Here is a 24166-nt window from a genome sequence, read left to right on the forward strand (position 1 = left end):
ACTGCATCAGTAATAAAATACCAGTGAATTCTATCCTATACGGAAATACCAATAGTTAAATGGAAAAAAGCGCTGAGTGAAAGGAAAGATAAGTACGATCTGTATTTTTTCTAGTGTTGGACAGAAAAGGTCAAAGATAGGAAAAATAGAAAATCGTTGACCAATCAGAAAACTAGACAGAGAAAGAAATAGTACTGTCTTTTACCTCTACTGTGTGACTCATTTTCTTAACACTTTTCAAACTTCTAACCATTCCAGTATAGTATAGAGTTCACTGTAAAATACTTATGCAAAGCACTACTAAGAATTCAATTACTGAGATAAAGCGTTGGCATTAATATTTTAATATCCAATTTCTAAGTCAAGTGCTTGAGGTTAAAGTTCATTTGCTTATTGCTATGCAACGTGCTATTCATTATCTATATTCATATTTAAATTTTTGCCCTAAGCTGACTCTGCAAAATGCAGCTAATAAAATTGTAATAATTATTTTTATCAGTTTAATTTTTTGATCCCCATACAAGAGAATTCAGATACTGATTTTTGGAAAATTGAAGAGAAAAATATTCAGTAATTATCAGTATTTCAATAATATCAATAATTTTATCATATATTTAAGTCAGTACTTGGACTTAGCCAGAAAATTACTGAAATTCTGTCAATATTTAATTATTGCATTTTTCTCAATAATTCGCAGTATTAAATTTTTATAAGAAATGCACAGCAGTTTACAACGTCACGAATGGCTTTGCATTTCTTCCGCGATTGTAACGCTTTACGCTCTCTCGTTATCCTTTTTCGTACAAAACAAGATCGCGTCCAATTCCATCCTCTTACGAGAGATTCTCCCGGGGGTCAGAACTGTATCTCCGTCTTGTATATTCAAACACCCGAAATCTTACACGCCAATCTCGAGGTTGACCGATCATCTGACACTATTTCAGAATTTTTCGAATCCTATGTTTTCTTATCATACTGGGAAATCTCGCGTATCATATTACAAATATTTTGTGATTAATCTGTCAATAGTGCGCTTCTGAAAATGGAAAGTTGTTTTTCTTTGCTCGCATAGAATTTCCTTACTTTTTTGTAAATATACAGCCACATTTCTCGTCTCTTTCAAAACAATGTTCTTATGCGCATATTAAATTAAATTCTTTTAAAAATTATATTAATGTTGCTATTTAAAAGCACTTCTTAAATAGCGTCCACTGTTGTACTAACATAAAGGGAAATGTGTGTGTGTGTAAAAAAACATTTCGCGAATACGTGTCATGCGATTTTACAGAGTTTATTTTATGAGGAATTGGGTGATATTCGCCCCGCTGTAACAGCGCTGCGTTTCCACGCAATCTTTTTTAATAGCAAAGCGCACACAGGTTGCGGCGTATTGTTGCCGATAGGTGTATACCCTGTAACAGGTAACGTGGACAAGCAGTGTAAATTCTCTCACGCTTCATCATCGCGGTGTATCGCCCATATGCTACGATACCCGGAAAAAAATGAATACATATTTGGCAATTTCCAGCTTGCTGTATGCAGCCGAAAATGGCGGTGGGATGGAGAGCAAATATTTTGCTTGTAGGGCGTGAATTTCGTTTTTATAGAACGCGCGGCGAGGAACGCGTTGCGGAGTTTTTCGCAGTCATATACGGGGGCTCGTCACGGCATGTGCACGTATACGCCTACGAGTTTGCTTTTATTAAAAACTGAAGTCGGGGGACGTGCGCGCATCTCTATCATTCAAATAGACTTTAACGAATAGTTCCGCCGTTGGTTTTTTTTAATCCAACTAAAGCCTGACTAAAAGGGAGAGAGCGAAAGGGATTCGGCCGGACATCGATGGCACGTAAAACGTGAACGAGAAAACAAAAATCGCTATGGCTTATCGGAAAACACGCACGCACGGATTACTAAGTTTCGGCGCAGGAGATGGAATAAAATATTGTAATTGGGTCTCTTGAATAATTAAATTAATTTTTAAAAGAATGTACAATTATCAAAAGCGGCGATTGCGAGGAAATTTCTGTACGAAACGGAGGAGAAACACGATGTGTTTTGGTCGTATATTTCAGGTTCAAAATCTCGAAAGTTAGAAAAGGGAAAACAGCGACAGATGCGTTGTCGCTGCAGGCACCCCCGCGAATCGAAATAAACTTGGGTTGAGCTCTCTCGCACGCGTTTCCATCCTCCTCGATCCTTTCTGTGATCGCTCCATTTCTGTCTCTCTTATCTTTCTGGTTTCTCCTCTCCTTTCCGTTAACTCTGTCTCTCTCTCTCTCTCTCTTTCTCTCTGTAGTTCGCGACTCTGCTAGACCCGCGGGTTCGTATTCCGGCTGTTTAATATATGGCTCCTTGTAATTATCTCGCGATAAATTAATACGATTTCGCACGCATGTGCCGCACGATATATAGGCCCATTGTTTCGGGTGGCGGCGAGTGCCCCCGAGGAGAACGAGAAAAGGTACGGACACTTACATATCCCGAGATAGTTACTCGGAGTCCCGGGGATGATGCTTTCTCTCCTTTTTCTTTTTTTTTTTTTTTTAACCCCGTATGTCGATCTTGAGGAAGAGAAACACCTGCTCTCTCGTGCCGGCCGCGATCCGGTGCGCTGAGAGATGCGGTTTACGAGAACAATGAGGTTCACCGTAATTTATCGCCCACTATATAGACGTCCGCCCAGCCGGTCAGCTGAAATCCTTACGCGGTACGTGGAATATATTTTATAAAGGGCCTCGAGATCTCTCTCTTTTTCACGAATGCGCGCGCACGCAGTCTGACGGCTCGTTATAAATAATACCATCAATTACTGTGTTACCATTGGGTTAAAAAGTCTTAGTGAGTGTTTTGTAGCGAGTATATCTCTGGAAAAGAGAAAAGCCGGATATAATGTATACCTGAATAACGTAAGATTGGCGATACCGCGTCTGCAAGGTTGTTACAAAAATACGTTGAACGTTTAATATAGGTTAATTAACTGTGAATGAAATAATTGTAATAATGACGGTACGAGGGAATTTATATCGATAAAGGGAGAAAATTAGTAGTGCGGGGTAATAGACAAGATGTGTGAAAATGGGCATCATTACGTGCGATAGAAGGGTGGAAAATGAGAGGGCGCACGTGCGTGAGCAACGGCGATTATACCAACGTGTACGCATAGTTTAATGGTGGGTTTTAACAAAAATTATCGGGTAGATAATTTCATGGAACCGACATACCGGGTTAACATTAATTATTCTGGCGTCCGCGCCGAGCTTCGTTGAGCTAGTAAATTGAGGGCATAAATTAAAAAATAACAGTTTAGTTGCGTATCCACCTACCATATGTGACGTGCGTGTACGTAACGTATGGTCGGCGGCTCTATTATCACAATTATACGTGCGGATTTAAACCCCGCGAAAACATTAATAGCATAAATTTTCGCAACCAGCGGCAAATCATCCTATAAAAAAAAACATCGATAATTCTTGTAGTTATAAGCTATGTGCATGATCATCTTAATAATCTTTTATCATGAAATAATCAAAGATAAATTCGGCAACTCTTACAAGACTGATAATTTTTCTATGTTTTACATAAATTATTCCAAGCACTATCAAAGTATTTATTACACAAAATTGATCTTTTAATGATCCTCTTCTATTTTCCTTCGAATAACCATATTTAAATGCAAAAATTGTGCGATATATTATATCTTTTTTTTAGAAACACGAAACTGTAATAAAGATTAATATGTAAAATAATATCCACGCAAGATAGTCTAAAATATCCTCATTTGGAGAAGTCACATTCGTACTTGCTTTTCTCCGACATTCCGCTCGGTCTACGGAGGTATACGTTCCCGAATTCTGTTTGTCACCGTTAGTCGCGGAAACTGTGTACGGAGCCAAATATCGCCAGGAACGATTTCGCGTAGGTCGGAAGGTTATATTATATGTTCGCAGTGGCACGATAAAAGTAACGAATACGGTAATTCACTTCGTTAATGAACTTCCAGTTGGCAAACCCCCGGTTCTTGTCCGTGAGAGGCCGGAGCCAACTGGGAAGATACATTATCCCTGGAAATTGGAATACCGCGAACTCTCCAGGAGCATCGCGCTGATTCTATATTGCGAGAGGGATAAAGAGATAAAACAGCGCGCCAAGAGGATGAGACTGTCACGTGATACGATAACGGCACAGAAAGATAAGCAACAAAGAGAAGTGAATGAGAGAAAGAATTTTACAAGATGTAATTAAAAACTTTTCTGATCTTGTCGAGTTTTCTAAGAGAATTTGTCTTTTCGATGACAGTTCTTTTTTTTTTCGTTACATCATTAAATTGAAATGAATTCAAAACTTTAGCGTTTTTAAAGTAAAGCAAGTCTGAGCCCACTGAAAGCGATTAATGACGTCATAAATTTCGTCTACGAAGGGTACTTGAATTATTAAATTAATCAATGAACTATTTTGAGTAAGCGTTTGATTGATTAATCAGAATAAAGAATTTTGTGTTTTAAAGCTAAAATAACGTTAAACTGAAGGTATTTTATATTATTTAGATTTGAAACCGATTTTTGGTTGAATATATTCATGGCAAATTGAATTTAATTATTCTCAGATCAAACCTACTTCACTCAAAAATGCTTTAAAATTCTTTTTGAATTTGAAACGCGCATCTATTATTGTTATAACTTTTGATAAAATATCTGAGAAGAAATCACGTTTATCGCAAATTTCTAAACATTTCTTTATCATACTAGCTAAAAAAAATTTAATTTAAAAAATTAAATTTTTTTAGCTAGTAAAATCCAAATAAGACTTTTTTAAAAGACAAACAGCAAAATTAATTGAAAATCAGTTTTTCTTAGAATTTTACTTTGATATCGTCAAAGAATCATTTTGTTCTTAAGATATTTTCTCGATAAGTCCCTTGTCATATTCTACATAACGTTTCTATTGTTTATTATATCAAAAAGAATGCTTTTATAAACATTTTATCAGCGATCGAATAGGCGCGCGCTCAGCATTCTCCGGAAAATTATTGATATCCTCGCGTGAATATTGTAAGCACGTGTGTTCGACCCGTGCGGCCAATAAATATCGATAATACCGCGGCATTATAGCAATAAACGCAAAATATAAATAGAAATTTAGCGACATGTGCGTTTAGGCGGAGTAAGAGGACACTGTAAAACCGGCTTATTATAAATTGATCTAATCTATATGCATTAAAGCGTGTTCTCCGATATACGCGTACAGGTTCGCGCGCGGCCGCGGCCGATATCGCGTTTTGATAATGCGGCCGGATATTCAAATTAGGCGAGTTTATCAGATTTACCGAAGTGTCGCCGCGGGATCGCACCGATACGAGAATATGAATCCTGAATCCCTCGCGATCATATTTTGTACATATTTCTTTGATGTGTGTTATATTCGCGCTGACTTTGACCGCCTTACGTGTGAATCACTTTTTTTTTATTCTTACTTATTCCCGATTATTTCCTTTAGCATGAGACTAAAGTTATTCGCTTGTACCTATATATATATCCCTTTGTTTCTTTGATAAATTCTCTCGCACGTATATGAACACATTAAAAGTCAATAAATGGAATAATTGACTTAACATTGATCAAATCGGAGAAATTTATTTGTGATATTAATAATTTATTTTATTTATAATTATTACAATTCCTGTACAAGTGGACTTATATATATAATTCAGACAATTTCAATTTGGAATGAGAACACATCTAAATGAAGACATCGAATCATATAAAAGGCAACAGCTAAATTACATCTAAAAAAGAATTATCTCTCGTTCGACACCATTTAAAATGATAAATCTTATCAAATTATATTAAAAGCGTCATGGATATATATGTACATATATTCGGAATGGAATTGGGCTTGATTTAAATCTATCTTTGGCTGGGGCAAGTCAAACATCAACAGGCAGCGGAGCGTAGAGGGGAAAAACGGAAAGCGGCGAAACGTGTATAATATCCGACAGAGGCAGCGGCCGATATTCGCGTAAATGATTCACCGGCCGCTATCGTTCGCGCGAATAAATTCATTCGCTTCGAAGCTCGGGCTCGGCAAGAGCGAAAGGGGTGGAATCAGGTAGCCACGGAGGCGGAAGAGGCCGCGAGAGAGGGATAAAAGGGAGCAAAAGTGAACAAAAGAGAGAGAGAGAGAGAGAGAGAGAGAGAGAGAGAGAGAGAAGGATAGAAAGGAAGGAGAGAAATTGCTGGGAAGCTCGTTCCATTCTGAAGGCAAAAGCTAACGCGAGTTACAGCGAAAAGTTCGGCGCCGAGGCTGCGGCTGAAGCGATTCATGCGACGTACCATCAAGGAATTCGCGATTTCTCGCCCCGGAGGCGTCACAAGGAAGGAAGGTTCAGAGCCTCGGCTGGGATATCGCATTAAGATAAATACGTAAGCACGCGGCCGTGAGTGCCGACGTTGTGTGAAAAGTATAATCGTCAAAAGAAAGGTCGGGGAGTACACGCACGCTCTCTCTCTCCTGTGAATATTTTACCCAGACTTGAGCGGCTCTCTTGCAGCTTGAACGTTTCTCAAAGCTGCCTAACGAATTTTATAATCATGCTCTCTTTACCGTCTTAGCGAATTTTCAAAAAGGTCTCCTCTTCGCCTCGTATTCGTCGATCTGGCATATATGTACTGTACATGATGCACTTGCCACGAATGTTTTTTTTAAACTCGAAAATCTAAATACATTTTTGCATAATAGCATAATTTGCTCCAGGTATTTCGGATAATAGCTTAAAAATTTTCTCGTGAAAAATTTGCACATAAAAAAGAAAAGTCGAAATTTTGAATATTTATTAAAAATTCATTCATCTATTTTTTTATCATCAAAATCTGTGTGCGTATTTGCAATAATATACAAATTGATATAATTTTTATAACAACGTCTGATAGAGGAAAACAAATTCTTCTCTCTAAAAAACCTTTTACATCTATGATTAAAATCAATACACGAAACGGATAGAGAGAAAAGCCCGAAATGCTCGCATTCAACGAGAGAGAAATTGAAGACAAATTCTGAAAAATTAATATGAAATAATCTCCATAAACATGCGTGAGAATGGAATTTTTTTACTAACTGTATGTATCTATGAAGCGCGAGTTGCATGGTTCTCGACGATGGACGCATGCTCAGCTCACGTATAAGCTTTTAGAAGGGGGATCGAGAGAAGGTTATGCTGACAAGTGACCGGCACGGTGGATTATCCGACGAACCGTGGCCGGATAGGATCATAAATTATGATGGGGAATTTGTTCGTTTTCGCTCTATAATTCCCGGTAGCGAAGTGCATGAAAAAAAAAAGAGAGGAAAAAGAAACGTTGCGCGCGGAAATCGCGCTTTTGTCATCGTTGCATTGTCGAGTAGATGGCCTTTAAACTTGCCTGCTCGCGGGAAACAAGATATAATTTCGCATCTTCTGTGGTTAAATTGAACATCGTCAATTTAATCGCATTGTCTCTTAATTTTTTCGATATTCGTTTTTAAAGGAAGAGTTTTCTAATTTTAAGTAATTTTATATAATATGAATTATTTGATTGAATTTTGCAGTAGAGAGATGTATGCACATTTCCATCTTTAAAAATATACATTTTTGAATTTTAAAAGATCGCGAATAATAGAAAATTATTTCGACAAATGAGATGAATTAGGTATTAAAAGTATCTAAAAAGATAAATGAAATTAAGTTAATGAAATCAATACATGGAATTTTTGAACTAATAAAAATGTATGTCGTAAATGATTAAATATTACAGATTTATAATTATTAAATATTACGGATCTAAAAGGAATATTCCTGGTATTCTTATTCGAGATATTCCATTACGACATTGATGAATTCGGCTTTATCGTATGATAATGTAAGCCACACGAATAAAAGCCGTGATATATCGTAAATATTGTTCGGGAATGAATCACGCGGGATTATCGCCTTGGAAATTCGTTTACAAAGTCTCCTCTCGGCTGCGGAGAATGCCGCGTAGGTAATTTTACAGAGATTGAATTGGCTTTATACCTCGAGACTGAAATATGAGTCTGCGCTGTGTGAAATAAGAGCCGATTAGATTGAAAGAGTATCTCTTTTGATATCTTCTTATACGCGCGGCGTCAGAATTCTCTTGCTAAACTCTTTCTCTCGCACTTTTCTGCGGCGGGATAAGTCACGCAATAACCAAGAGGACATTTAATAAACGTTTTCTATCTTCTTACGTCATTGTATTCGTATGATATTTTACAAATATTTTAATTATGAAAATAGAATTGTCTACGAAATTAAGATATTTGTTCTGTGCATAATTAAAAGTTAATTGTATAATTTATTATGACAAGATTTTAATAAGGATTTAAAGATTCGATTTATTGATATCTTGATCTAGCTTTAATAGCTACGTGCAACTCGAGCGATAGTTACATGTGCATACATACGTCAGTCAAATTGAAAATGCGTGCGTCATGCAAGCTTCATCACACAAATCAGAATAACAATTAACGTGTTATAATGCAGATACTCATCAGTATCAGTCCTTGGTGATTCAGCTTGATAATAAATTGTTAATTAACGATTGCATCAGTGGTGACTGAAGAGCGTATGCGAGGGGAAGGAAATAGCGGAAATCCCACGACAAGGATTAATAAAAATAAAACAAGCGCGGCGAGCTGGCACTGCCATTGCTTTACGCAGTGCCATTTGCGTTCGACATGTTAATTACCGGCACAGCCTCATTAATCCTTCCGCGACCAACGTTTTGTCTCCCTCAACTTGTTTTACCGAACTTTTACACAATGGCCACCTCTGACGTAAATAAACGGAATGAGACAAAAAAAAATTGCTAGCATTAAAAAAATTTATAGCGATTGCTTATAATAAATAAATTCTTGAAGTATAATAATATAAAGATGGTTGTAAAAAAATTAAGCCCGTACTTGATTTCTATATACAGAGTGATTTATACAATAGGAATCACTATTTACGTTACTGAATTTTTTTATAAGGTTTTCTCAACGATATAAAGTGTATTCGCGTCTATTCGTTTCCATTGAACTCTGAAAAGAACGGATTTAAATATATATTGTTTAATCGTAAATGTTTATTTTGATGCTGTAAATAATGATGAAAAATATAAAGAAACAAATCACAAAATGTTTGTTATGTAATGGGTAAAACATTTACACATTCCCTTAAATAAAGCATGTCTCATGTTCAGAAACAACATCATATCAAATATTTTGTAAAATATTTGTTTTTTGAATATCCTAATAGTTTAATACAGAGAATATTCAAAAGAATCTATTTATTCAAAAAATATGTGATTCCATAATAAATAAAAAATGCAACATACACTGTTCCAATGTATCGCATTTATGAAAAAAATAAATCAGTAAAAAATAGATATTGTTAATATAGCTTTTGTTTTTATCATTTATTTCTTCACAAAGTAGAAATATTACTAGAACTCTGCTCAATTACATAAATCACCCTGTATATTAACTGCAAAAGCATATAACACAATATCATTACATATAGATGTAATTAAATAAATAAATAATCTGTAACCACACAAAATAAATAGATTAATGTAAATGGACTGAAAGAAAGAGTTGAAATTTAATGTCTCCGAATGAAAAACGAAGCTCAAATAGAAATATAAATGATATATTGTTTTTTCAAAATGGGCGCGTCAAAACATCAACGTCAAAAACATGATTAATAAACGCAATAATAAATAACATCTGCAAATAATATCATAGTGATATAAAAGTTAAAGGATTGCGTATATCTGACAATGCAAGAATACAAAATTGTGAATTTATATACATTCTTGTTCATTCTTCTAGTCAATATTAGATTTATCTTTTGTTCTTTCTGTAAAATTCATTTCTGTTAGATTTTTTTTAAGAAAAGAGAAAAACTCCTTCTATTACCGATTATCATCGTTGGTAGAGCGTAAAAATTTTAACTTTTTTTACCTCTACGATTGTAAAATATTACGATCGTAAACTAGACGCATACGTCATTCAAATCACGAAAGATAGATGACCATATCTAAAGCTATAATATATTCTAGTCCATTTATTTTAACCCTCTACCAGCGGACTCAGAGTCACTCATGATTCACGTATCTTAAAACTATTTTATAACGCTCATAATCGAAACAAATATTTTATGTTAGTATGTCTCGCACAGAATTAAAATAAATATTACTCATTTTTATTTCAAAAATATATATTTTTTTTAAATTATTATATGTAAGCAGTATTTTTTTAAAAAAAAAGTATAAAAATATAATATATTTAAATAAAATCTAATATAAAATTGTATTTTAGAATAATAATATAAAAGAAATTGTGCTCAAAATTGATCCAGAATTTATCGTGTCTCCAAAAGTTACAATTAGTTAGAATATTACATCGTTCAAAAATTAAACCAATGGATCTATAATATGTCACATTTGTCATATTTGTTTATATTTTTATATTGTTGTTAACGCAACATATATTTAGGACACATAATTATTATAGGTTCGTCATTTTAAAATAAAATAAAAGTTGCTCACTCACCAGTCGATACACATCAGCGGAATTTACTGCATCGAATCTATGTTGTTCTCTAAAACATACAAATATAAGATCCCAATTGTAACAGTGATCAAAATAATTAATATCTTCAGAAGTTATTATGTGTACGCCTTGAGTATAAAATTTGATGCGTACAATAATAGTAAGCAGATAGATATTTAATAAAATAATTACATATTTTTTCGAGAAAAAAATTCTTCTCAAGTGCAAGCTTTTATAAGATTCTTTTTTCTTTAATTCTTTTTCAAGTCATCCAAACGGGACAAATCGAATAAACAGATGCGCGCGCGATTAATAAAAAATAATTGTATAAATTAATCATTTCAAGGAGTTGCTCTTCCCGTCTCCCGATACTTCCTAGGTCTCTTCCTCCTCTCAGATTGTCAAGACTCGTTGTACTCACTTGAAAATATGATTTATTATGGTTCATTACTGTTCATTATGCGGCACGATAAGAACGGACGCGCGACACTTTGCTTAACACTCTCAAAGTTAAACGCGCAACACTTTGCACAGCATTCTCGAACTATAATAATTAAGACGAATCATTCACAGTACGCTCAAAACAAACATACTGCTCAATGCATTAAATTCATGTGGGTTATCTTACTCAAATTGTGAGAGAAAGATGGCCATAGTATATTTATAAAAAAATAGTAAAAATGGAAACGAAAATTATAGATCACATTGCAATTTACACACTGTCGTTATATGTCTAACGTTGATTACAGCAGTTTAATTATTACTGTAATTTATTCAATGTAATTTATAGCAGTTTTTAGTGGACATGAAAAACTTTGTAGATAGTCAAAAGTAAACATGATATAACACATATCGTTTTCGCAATATAACACGTATTGTATTCACAATATCGTTTTCGAATATACGCACATAAATGACTATTACATGAATATTGAACATCTTTAAGAGTGACTTATAAAACGTACTATTTAGTGATTATTAGAGAAATTAAAGCCTATGGTCATCATACCTGTGAGTTTACTTTATTATGTTATTAATGCATTCGTAACACATATGTCATTTTATATTTCTTTTTCTCCCTTTTTTTCTTGCTTTTCCCTTTTCTAACGATAGAAATTCGTTAATATGGGGAAGCATTAATGTACGTCGCAGAGAAAGCGTATAATACGTATTATTGGTATTATTTCAACAATATATGCGGACCATTGAAATGCGTGAGTTTAGCATGAGAAACGGCAAACGAAGGGAAAATCGCGCGAGCGTCGGCGTCCTCTCGTATTTGTAGAAGAAAACGAGGTAGTATTGGGATAATCTCGATGCGCTCTCTCGTTCTCATACATATTTATCCGCGACGTGTGTACACGGTGAATGCACCGGCGATCCATATGCATGGTGCAACGACGGTGGAATCGCGCGCATTCGAGGTGCAGTCCCTCTCGCAAAAGGGGCGGAGGGGGGGGGGGGAGAGACGAGGGGACAGCCCCAGGAGCGCTCGAAAGGCCGGCGAAGTGTGTGGGTGGCCTCTTTTTTTCCCATCGGCCAATTTCACGGTTGAAATGTAAGGAAACTGTGAGAGAGAAAGGGGGAGGACGGAATCTCTACGGCTATATTAATGATCGTTTTAAAAACTTATCAAGAATGAAATTACGAGAGAGCGTTGGTGTATCTCGCGACGTAATTAGATAGAGTTTACCATGACACGCGTCCCTTCCCAAAACCCCCCCTCCCCCATCTTCCTTTCGCATCTCCCCTCGGGGATATCGAGGAGACCTGTAACAATCAAGAGAGAGAGAGAGAGAGAGAGAGAGATATGACGGTCGGTCCCCGCCTTTGTACGTCTCAATTTGTTCGGCAAGTGACACACGCGTGTTTAGTTGTATACATCTTTATATCGAATACACGCGCGATGTTTCCGGAAGGGAGAAAGAGGGGAGGCAATCTCGGGTATTGGGAGACTGGTTACGCACAGTGATTTCCTACCCCTAATGACTTTTGTTTGGCTCACCCTACACATCGTGTACTATCGCGACGCCGAGCACAATGTTGCTTCGTCTTTGTCAGGGATTTGAATAAATCGCTCGTGCAATACATCCCTCCTCGTTATTATGAAATTTTAATAGTCATCGAGCAATGGGAAGTTCCCCGGAGTTCTCTGAGTACGATAATTCGTGCACCGTATTTCCGTTTATCCGAAATTGATGAGTCATGTGAGCTCGATTATATATTTATACAGTTATAATCGATATCTCTGATTATCGCGAAATTTATTGCGTAAAGAAAATTTAAGTAATTTATTAATTAGCAGCTGCTTTGGACTATGTGGCTTAATGCGATAAGTATATATAAAACCGGCGAGAGGGGGGGGGGGTGGGGGTCGTTTCTCAATCTGAAATAATTCACGGGTTTAGCTATCGCTGCCAAAGTCCCCGATTTTACAATCCCAACCGCGATGTGAATCTAGTATCTCTCGCAAAAATATATCACCGTCGGATTAACAATGTAAAAATGCAAATAAATTTCAGCGACGGGCACACACGACCCCTGGGTTGAACGGTACTATCATAAAATCGATTCGGGGAGATGGTTACTGCACATGGCTTTCGGGCCATTTACCAATTACCGACGATTAGCCGCATAATATCTTCGCTAATAAAATTCTTAATTACAAATTGTGGATATGGGATATCGGCTTCTCTCGGTTCGCGATACTGATTATCGCTCTAATAATTCGTTGTACCAACTGCAATCTACCAATATCGTTACTGCGTATGTATATCATTAGCCTCATAATTACCTATAGCGCCAAAAATGGAAAAGGGAAAGGAAGAGGGGAGGGGGAGGGAAGGGGAAGAGACGCGCCGCAATTTTCGATACTGCATTGCGTCACGGCACATTTCACAGTTTTCCGCGTAGTCCGCCCCTCGATGTATCTCACATCACATTTATTTACATTTTTTTTGCCTGATAATGGCATTTGATGTATGATTTACCTGCTTTACATTCACGCTTTTCATATATTACGAGCGCTAATCCACCGTAATTTGTAATAAAATATATTTTATAACCTTTGATCGACCTATATTTTATGATCTGTCATTTTGCATGCTGATATTGCAAAGGCATTCATAAAACATTTAGGAATATGAAATCTCTTTCTGTATTTAACTTCAGTATTTGATTTCAGTTTTGCATGCTGATGTTTTCAAGTATTTAGTGAGCTGTTACTTTGAATAATAAATATAGATGGATATATTGAAACAGAGAAAAATGTGTGTACCTGCAATGTGAGATTTTGTTTGAAAATTTAATGTCGGTTGCTCTCTTGTTGAAATTATTTATTCCCATGCGTATAAGTTCAAAGAAATGTATGTTGTTGTGCCTTAATAGCAATTCGAAAGCGATACATTCGCGCGAGAACAAATGGTTGAATTTGAGAGGGGAGGGGAGGGGAGGGGAGGGGGTCAGTAACAATAAGCCACTGTTGGTTCACATGACGTCGGAAAGGACTGCGAATCTGTTGTCACACGAATATCGAAATCAAAGGCGGTCACGCACGTGTAGTAACATCTGGTGTCTCGGACCATTTGTCGATTAGCAACGATCGGTTGCATAATATCTTCGTTAACGCTTTCGCTCGCGTGTCCCAGCCAACTCAATTATTGCCGCTCGACATAACATGTCGAGAACGTACGATTGCATTACGCACGAAGTCTGCATTTCGACGAGCAGAATACATGAATTCGTAGTGTCTACGAAATTTTGATTAGTGACAAAGTTTTTCGTAAAAGTCACACTTTTCTTACACTAATAATAGTAAAGTAATAATCATTTTACCAATTGTAAAAAAAGATTGGTCATTAAAATTGATAATATATTATTAATAATACATGTTAGCGCGCAAAATATATGATGTCCAAGTGCTTTTAACTAATCCTTTAATTAATCGTTTAAGTAATCTGATCAAAATCCTTTAAATTAATTATAATTTTAATATATTAATTATATCTTTTCTCTCTTTTTTTTTCTTCTCCTTTTAATTCAACATTTTAATAAATTAATGCTAGTATCGCAATTTCATCTTTATAACGAATTCTCGATCAATTCTCTTCGAAAGCTGATATTTGCCGTACGTTCATTAGTTGGGTGGTTATTTGCAAAATTTTGTTTTATTTTAATTATTATGTGGTACAAATGCAACATATGAGTTTGCGAAGCGAGTTCGAAAAAAATCGAACGGTATAATTTTTAAGAATGCTTTGGCCTGACGATTAATAATAATACCTGGTATCTTTTGACGAACTCGTGGCCATCGCATGTCGTTCTTTGAGCGAAGGACGATTTTCTCTCGGTTTTGTTGATCGATTCGGAGAGAAAATAGGATGGCAGAAGAATTGGATCGCCGATTTCTTTGGCAGAAGCGAATAATTGTGGGCTTTGACGCGCGTCCCATATGTCGTCTCAACCGAAAAAGTGCGAAATTCAAGAATGCCAGTTTTTCTTTTTTTTATTCCAATTGACCAAATTCAGTGCATTATTATTTTGTTGAGTTGAGCATGGTTGGCAATGTTATAACAAGTAATTCAGATCGTGCATATGGATACGTGCGTCTGGAACCGGTTCGCGCAGTCTTGTGTACACGATCACGGAACATATGATGTCTTTTTAATAATTCTTAATAGTAATAATAAAAAAATAAAAATTAATAATAATAATAATAACTTATATTAATAATAATAATTTATCTTTTCACAGAAACTAAAAGTACTAAATTTACGCGCCAGTTGTCAAAAATTGTTATATGTATATCGCGTAAAATATCTATTTTACAATAAACAATAATATCAAAAAATTAAGCTAACTTAGAATAAAAACTTATAAAAATATTTCAATAAAAAAAAGTTGTTTTAAGTAAAATAGTTGTTTTAATTAATAATTGTTCTAATTTCTTTCAAAAATAATTATATTAAAAAGTTGTAATAAAAATTTAATTAAATAACCTTAATACTACCAAACTGAGAACAATATATTAAAATTAATATGTTCTATAACTGAAATTTAGCAACGCTAAATTTTTTAAATTAACATTTGTTTTAGTTTTTTGCAGCACCTTTTTGATATCATTATTTTTGTAAAAAATTAAAATGACTATTTTATAAAACTTTTTTTGGTTAAAACATTTCTAACGCTAAGTTTTTAAGTTAGCGCAATGTTTAAAATTATTATTTATTTTTATTATTCATTATTTTTTGTAGGATTATACATATAATTATATATATATATATATATATATATATATATATATATATATAATTACATGTACAACTACATATTACATTATATATATGTTTTATTGATATGTAGATGTTTCATTTTATTATTTTCTTTTAGAAAGATATATTCTTTTATAGATTGGAATAATTTGATTTTTTAAGTAACAAGCTTGTCCTCAATTTTAATTACTTTTAATTATTAATTTTATTTATTTAATTTTTTAATCATTAATTTTCTTCAAAAAAATTGTTTATATTAAAAAATATATATTTTCTGGAAAATTATTCTGTAATCTTAACAGATAGAGTTAATCTCTCTTTGTTAGTTACACTTAACTTTAGCAAAATAAAAAATAATATTAGAAATTGCCAAGCCATAAATTTTTAGATTGAAAAAGATTGTTTATGCCAAAGTAATTAAGATAATAAAAAAAAGAAAAATTTGTGAAATAAATTTAAACATTATAATGTAAGTTTCCTTTTCTTAAATCAATTATAAATTAAATAAATATATTGCCACATTAATTTAAGAATATTATTTTATTAATAAAAATATATTGAAATTCTATAGTATAATACTTTTATTATAGCAAATGCGACATAATAGATTTTACTAAAAATATCAATAAAAAATTAAACAGATAAAAACATAATAAATCTAAATTTCTGGAAAATGTTTTGAAAATTTTACGTCAATTTTATTGATAAAAATGTCAGTAGTAAATTAATAATATATAAGCAATTATTCTTGATATCGGTTGCATACTAATATCTTATAATCTTTATTAGCATTAATATTCTAACACTATATGTTGAAAACATTTCTTTTTTATTTTTATTTATAAAAGTTTTTATTACATATATATTTGTTCTTTTTGTATTTTTTCTGTATTTTTTATGTTTTGTTAAAATAATTTTTAATTTTTTGAAAAAAAAATATTGATTTAGAAAAAAATATTTAATATTATATTTTCTTTCTCGCTAAATAAAGAATGCTTTCATTGTCATCATTTTAACTACAAGCAATTTTCATTACAATTTTACGTGTATGTTATTGTATATATAATATAATAAACACACATTATGCTTTGTTTACCATCTGTTTGCAATGACTAAAACATGAATCGATAAAAATTTGCAACTCGACTGAATTTAAGAGGTTATTTATGTAAAATGGGATTAGAGAAAAATTAGGATCTATGCAGATGATGTAACATGAAAGACAACAGAGAGAGGTAGGATAATATTTTATGTTGTCGTAGGAAGAGAGATATTTATGAACATATGAGTGTGTATGTGTATGTGTGTGTGTGTGTATGTGATAATATATGTACAGTATAAAAATAACATCATAGTCTTGCGCGCGCGCAGACGTCATCTGCTGGAACACTTGCACGCACGACAACCACATCTGGACAATGAAAAAATGTGCGTCCTATTATGAAAAAAAATCATAAATTTTCTCTGCAGTTAAACAATATCGTGCTAAATCGCAATTTTAATTTGGAGCGCATTCCGCAACGTGACGTTTGTGCGTTTCGCTGAACTTCACCTAAATGGAGCGTCATGTTGAATTTAACAACTGTAATTGATAATAATGTTAATCGTATTGCAAATGGCGTTTGCGATTAAGCGCAATTGAGATATCAACGACATTAACGATAATCTCGCGAAATTAAAAATAAATTATAAAGGGACAATCTATTTGTAATAAGTTATACATTATATGTATGCGAACAAGAGCGTTATGTCAAAAATAAAAAATTAGCAATTTTAAATACACTCTTTCACACACATTTCTCAGAAAATATATCTCCAAATGATTTCGGAAGAGAAATGGTCTTTACTTGCGAAATCACGTGCCGCATTTTACGTACCTTCGGTCACGATTAAATCCTTCAGACATATAATTAGGCGAAATTATGCGAGTAGCGAAAATCTGGATCTTACATCTGCGGTGGAAGAATCCAAGTTGGTTCTCGCGAACCTTCGACCAGCTCGAGGTGAAATTTACGCCTTTCAAATTTCGTTTTTTTTTTTTCGTGTACACGATATACAAGAGGAGAGGTGAAGGAGGATCGCGCAGGGAGAGATGCAGTGATTTCTCAAGTGGGCGCACCTGCTCCGCGTTTCTCCGATCGCGCGGGACGTAAATCGAATCCCGAGAGATTCCATCGCCACGGGGCACGCTACTTGTGTTTCGTATATCTGTACCTGAGGGGTCCTTCGCGGAGCACCTGAAGCGCCCGTTGCGATACGCACAATCCGGTACGCGAGCGGTGTGGCCCGCGCGAGCCCTCTCCCCTTTCCCTTCGTCCGGCCCATTCCGCGTGCGAGAGCTATCGATGACCAGGTGGTTCGCAGGTGTCGGCGATCTCGACAGAAGGAGCTGTTCCTACCTTCAGCGACGATTACGAGAGTGGTTAAAACGGGAGGGGTTAAGAACCGTCGCGCTCGCCAGACATATGTTGCGTGAGCCCCCCATGGAAATGTATTTATCACACACGCTGTAGAAAAGAGCAGTGACGTTCGAGATTTTTTATATTTTTAATGTGTACGAGTTATTTATGGACATATGTAAAAAGAAATAAATTGTTAAGTATATATAAGTATATTGAAAGTGTATTCAAATATTTATGCAAAGATAAATGATAGTATTATATTATTAATTAAAGTGTATTAAATATTTTAATATACTTCTAATATACTTATATGTCTATTTATTATTTGTTTACATACATCTATAAATAACTCGTACATGTTAAAGAAAAAAAAAATATATATATTGTACACATATATATATGTATTTGTAATATTTTATTCTTATATAAAAGAAAAATCATCGTATTTTAGTGAAAAAAATTGTTTTCTTGTTTCATATACTCTCTTTATTATCTCTCTTTATTTTATCCATTTTTAGCTCTCTTTATTATTTTTTATTATTGTTCATTCTTATAATCTTGCAAAACTAATTAATAGTCTCAATTTTTTGTGGCTACTTTCAAATGGCTTGTGAAATAGTTCAATATACTTTTATTGTACTTGTTAATTTTACATTGGCAAGAATCTGCTGGTCAAATTAAAAACTTTTGTCGAGCGCACCGTACACTTGTGCGCCCGACAAAAGGAGCTCATTAGCCATGGAATTATGAAAAGCGCGCCGAGTTGTTGGCGGTAGTTATTCAAATTCCTCTACGCGCTCGCGCGTAACAACGTAATGATAATACTGCTCGCTGGAAAAAGAGGAAAAAAATATGAGAGACGTTTCTCGATGCAACAAACAGGTCGATGTCGTTAACAAAATGTCTTTCAAGTCCGTCGGTTGTAATTGCACAGCTAAGGCGAAAAGTATTCCCTTTTCTATCAAAACTGCAAGCTTTTGAAAGAAATTAATGCGAAATGGGTCAACGTCGCGTGTTCTTTTGAGGCTTTGCACGAATCGAGCAGGGCTCTTGTCTCTGCTGTAATTGACGGCGCGTAGAAACTGGGTTACACGTCGCTGTGTGCAATCGAGGTATCCACGATGACTCACCCTATTGGCGCAAATTCCGCTTCCGATAGCGCGGTGATGAAGCGTCTCCTCCCTTTGTAATCGGATACCATCTTTTCACCGCGTGTAATTTCAATGGTATTTAATGATGTCGCGGGCGATATACATTTGCCCGTATTTCGCGCATATACATATCATTATGACGGTATCAATTTTGTACGGAAATTTTTTACAGAAATAATTCTCTACAAAGTGTGCAGAATGCAATGAGGAAAGCGAATGAACATTAAAACGTAAAACGTCAGAGACGGTAGACTACATCTTCTTTTTTTAAGAAAATAATAATATCGTTGAAATTCTTTGCTTCAAATACTAACGTTAATTATATTTTATTATTACGTAGAGATAAATAACATTTTGTGCAAAGATATTTCCCTCAAGCTGCGCGTGACAGATAGTTGTCATACCGTCGTGCGATTTAATCATCTGAAGTAAATTAATTATGAACTTTCCTATCCATCACCGTGGCTTTCCTGGAATGGACGTGACTAGATGATATCGAACGATTACATCTTCGATCTTGCATGACAGCGTGACCGTATTACGTGAAATCACGTAACACCCATCGAGAATGTCTCGAGAGAGATTTTCGCGTGTCAGTCAGATTCCTCAGATTTCGCGTCACGCGAATAATTACGATGTTCCGTTAAGCATGAGAAATTTCGGGAGAGAATTTCCGCTTCGTTAGAATTAATGTCAAAAGTTGTGCGAATCGACTCTTTCGGTTGCGTTAACGCATGCTTGTTCGCGAATTGCCAATTATTCCTGTTAATTACGTGTCCAGTTTTACAGCGCACTGTGCGGTTTCAGCAAGAATAAACGCATGATAAACGTTTCGCGAGTTTAGAAACGTGTTTGAAACATTTTGTATTGTACTGAGTCAGCAGGCAAATTACAAGTGTTGGTGAAAAAGTAAAACAGATGCAGCTTATTAACAAATTATGCACCAAAAATTATATAAAATTTATTTAGAATTATTAAAATCTATTTAGAATTATTAAAATTTATATAAATCAAATTTACACAGAATTATCAATCTTTCTGCGATTCAATTACATAGATCTATCAGTTATAAAACAGCCAATGTAAATGAATCTTATAGATTTTTGGATGCTGAAAACAAATCTGTCCTTTAAATGTGCTTATAATATCAGGATTTTTAGTAATCATTACCTCAAAAAACCTAATTTTAAAAATAAATTTAAAAAAACGTAATTTTTGTCAGCTAAACGTAAGTTTTGTCTAGTAGTTTCAGCTAATAAAAGCCATTAAAAAACTGACATGATAGAATAATTTAAAACAGATTTATTTTTCAGCCAAAAATGTATAAAAAAATCGATTCATTAGTTCTTGTAACTTTCAAAATGTCAAATTTTGTAAGTCTGCATTATTTATAAATATCTATAATATACACATATCTTCAATATTGAAATTGTTACAAAGAAAGAAAGAGTATTTGTGGATTAATATATCATGAAAAATATTTGACACTCTTAATATTCTGTAAAATTCGGACGAAGCCGCATCTCGTTTCTCATGAGTTCGAGATAATGCACGCAAGCTGCCAGGCAAATTCATGCAAAAAAGAAATATCCATGCATTCCGCCGCACGAATCCAACGTTATAATACGCAGAATTGTTCCTAGAGGCGCGAGTCGTCGCAATTCTCTTTTCGCCGTTACGTGTATTCGATAGCGGACTCGATCTTTCTATCAAACCGTGAGAGAAAAGCGATTCTCTTTCGCGAAAATATGCCCGTTCTCGCGAGGAGCCTCGCTACAAAGTGGAGATTCGAGAGCGCGACCCCAAGTTGTCGGGGCTCGATAGATCGCGCGCGAACTGTTATTGCAGGTTACACCTGTAAATCTGGTCCCCGAGGCGGTTACCACCCACGGGATTCGTGGGTCTGGAACACGCGCGGTCAGATTATATGAACGACTGGGGTATCTTGTTCCTCTTGTCCCCTTCTTCCCCACCGTTTCAACCTTCATCCTCCCTCCTGCTACGTCGTATTCCCTCCTCCCCTTTTGTTTGCCTGTCGGGCATGCACGTTGCATTTACGTAGACCCCGTTGCACAGCCGTAGGTCCGAATAACACCGACTATCCCCGACAATTTAGCACAGTCCCTGCGCATTCTCTACGTCGACTATATTTATCGATAATGCGAAGTCCGACAGTAAATGTACCTATTTCGAAAGATCCGTTTCGATTTGCCGATCGACACTTATCGTATAACGGAGTTCAATAATATCTCCTGACACATCTCTAAACTTTTATTTCTCCGAGTTTTTTTTTTATTTTCTTACCTTCTCACTGTCACTGTAATCCTTGCAATGTTTAAATGACACCAATGTTCCATGTTGGAAATACCCGTCTGATTTTTCTGAAAAGTTATCGTTCAAAAAAAAGTTTTATTTTAATATAATAATTTTATATAATTTTCACACGGTTCTTTGAAAGAGAAAGAAATAATTTTAGAATAATGATCCAATAATCACTCTTCTGACAGTCAGCTGCGAAATAAATCGAATAAATGCAGATCTCATATATTCTTGTAAATATGAGAGTTTTGGTAAAAACAAAAAGTATAAATATTGTAATTTTACATCACGGTAAGTATTAAAACATTTTTGCGGGTCGTAAGCCGAGAATTCGGACTGAAAATGAAACTGTTTAAAGCTTCATGCACCCAGTAACGTGCGCCAGTTTTAACACGCGCATTGTTATTGGTCCATATTCGCGAAGCAATTACGCGAGCTTACCGAATCTCTACTTTCTTCTCTACTTTCCTCTTTCTCTTTCTGCCACATGGGATACGGCGTATAAAATTGCAGATTACGCGATGGCCCGGGGCGCCATCGCTTACCACCGCAACGTGGCTTAATCCGGTGACGTTGGTTGCGCGCGATAAAGCCGAGTTTCTCGGCGCAGTACACGGAGAATACCCCTAGGAATTCGCCACCAGACTCCTTTCGCAGGATGTCGGGGAAAAACTACCAAACATTCGGCCGTGACGTCGTGTAAATGCGCGAGACACCGCGCGCGTTGCCTTATAGAGGAAAAACAGTTTTTATCGCTGGACACACATGTTTCGAAATAATCTTGTCTCAGAAGAGGATTCGGTATATTATTTCTAAACAGCTGTAACAAAAAATTAAAATACTTACCAATTGACGATTCACAAAAGATTGCGAATAAAAATTTCAAAGAAACACTCGACAAAAATTACGTGCATTTTATTGAGATATTATTATTTCGTTCTTGAGAGATTAAAAGACCAAACACGTGGCGATTATCGATGCACGTAATTTGTCGGTACGTTCAGCTCCTTCGATCATAGTCACTCGTGCGCGTTCGATCGCGATGCGTTCGCGGAGCATTGAAGCGCGTTGGCTTATAAAATGAGCAGGCGAGGGTGAAAGCAGGGAGACGCGGTCAAACGTGAAGCACTACGGAAACGCGAAATAGCGGCGATCAGTCGGCCAAACCGGCCTTGTCGATGCAACACATAGCGTACGCGAAAAAAAAGAGAGAAAGAGAAAGAAAGAGAGAAAGAGAGAGATACGGGGGTTCATTATCCATGGAAAAATAAACTAAAGGGAATTGCTCTCTACCGCCCGGCGATGCCGAGCTATGGGGAAGCCCCGGTGCAGCAACGGCATTCAATACCTATGGCCAGCCTCTCTTCTCTCTCTTTCTCCTCTTTCTCTTTGTGCGTCACAGTAGGATCCCTCATCGAAAGTACCTCCGCGCTTTCGGACCCTTATCCTTCATTCTACTTCACCCCCCTCTCCACCGCTCTGCCTCTGCGCGGCTGTTTCTTTTTATCCTTCCTCTCTTCCCTCTCAGCCTTTTCTTGCAGACCTCATATATGAGCCACTTAATGATTTAACCCCATTCGCGCTATTAATCAGTCTGATCAACTCCCGCGATGCGATGAAAGAATCGACCCAGCACACGTATCCCCTATCCGATTTTCCTCTTTTACATTGAGCAACGCGGCCTTGCAACGACGCGCGTATCGATATTAACAGGGTGGTAATGGCTTTCATTGCGATAATAGCGGAGCAAGGCAGAAAATTAATGCTTTTGACCGTGCGTGCACGGTGGATTATGCCTGACAGAGAAATGAGTATCGAATCGAGTGTATCTTCGCGTATATAGTGTGAAGAGAGAACGCAATCCTATTGAAAAGTTTACGTTTGACTACTGCAGTTTTTTATAAATGTATTAATGTTGCTTTTTACAAAATTTCATATTTTTGACATAACATTAAATTTATCTTTTGTACACATATAAGTGCCATTTTTATTAATGTGTCATTTGTTTTGTGTCAATTAATATATATATGTATTTATTTTATCGTTAACAGCGTAAATACAACTATGTAATTGTTTTTCTCTAAAGTCATCTAAATAAAATAATCTTCCATTAGTATTTGTTGATATCATTTTTAATTATGCACAGATACAAATAATTATATACAATTTGCTTTATTTGAATATAAATAAAAAAATAGTTAAAAAAAGAAATCTCTCTTATATAAATTCACATCTTTATATTCTCAAATGTTTTATTTTTAAGAGATAAATGAACCATATATTTTTACACTGTTTATCAAGCTAATATGTGAAAATTTATATCTTTAAATAATTATGCAAACATTTTTAAATCTCGATATTCGAATCGCCATACTTGAATTTCAGAATATTTGGATAATGAAAAAGATATCATTATATTAATTACACACAC

Source organism: Anoplolepis gracilipes, chromosome 1, assembly GCF_047496725.1.
Source record: "Anoplolepis gracilipes chromosome 1, ASM4749672v1, whole genome shotgun sequence".
NCBI classification, from domain to species: Eukaryota; Metazoa; Arthropoda; class Insecta; order Hymenoptera; family Formicidae; genus Anoplolepis; species Anoplolepis gracilipes.